This window comes from Rhipicephalus sanguineus, chromosome 4 (genome assembly GCF_013339695.2).
Source record: "Rhipicephalus sanguineus isolate Rsan-2018 chromosome 4, BIME_Rsan_1.4, whole genome shotgun sequence".
Lineage (NCBI taxonomy): Eukaryota > Metazoa > Arthropoda > Arachnida > Ixodida > Ixodidae > Rhipicephalus > Rhipicephalus sanguineus.
This window is the reverse complement of record NC_051179.1, coordinates 123,672,499-123,673,317: the sequence shown is the minus strand read 5'-3', so window position 1 is coordinate 123,673,317 and position 819 is coordinate 123,672,499.

Here is an 819-nt window from a genome sequence, read left to right as displayed (position 1 = left end):
TTCTGTCGTTGAATAGTTCATCTCAGCTTTTGAAAGAGTGCGACTGGCGTACGGAATGACTCGTTCGTGTCCGTTTTGCCATTGGATGAGTACACTGCAAAAAATCTGGCCCCTAAACACGGACAAAGCTGAAGGTATAGCGGTGCCGAGCACTTTTCCGCGATCCGAATTAAACGATTTCTATAAAAAGGAGTCTTCTTACGAAGTGATTTCATTACCACAGATAAAACAAAGCACTCCGTCACTTTGTTTGAATGAGAACACTGTTCCGTGACCAGAATAAAACAATTTCCTTTAAATAACGTCTTCTTACGTACCTCCTACGTTAAGATACTAAAGAATGATCTGCCCGTACTGTCCAATATAATACGGCACATTTACCTTAATGCAAAATGATGGTTTTGTACCACGACTGCACCATAAAGTCCCATAGAAGCTTTGCCACCTATGCAGGTGGCAGTCTCGGTATACGCTGGCAACAAGTGAGCGGAGGTCGACCAGTCCACTAGCCAAATACGTCCACGTACACGTTCGGTATGGGTCTGTGGTTGTTGTTTCAAGCAGATGCTTCATGACGTATGAACCATAATTCCAATAGTTTTCCTCCACCTTCGTTCCTGAGCCAGCATCGTTGCATTGTTAAGGTCGAAGCTATAACCTGTCGTCTAGCAGTATTCAACAAGCTGTCTTAAAATGCGCTCCATGGGTGGCTTTAGCAACATTCCCACTTTGTGTTCTTTGAACGTCTTTGGCATTTCCTGCCCGATTCGCCGATGTAAGTGGTGTCGTGAACCCCACAACGTATCTGTAGAGTACCCT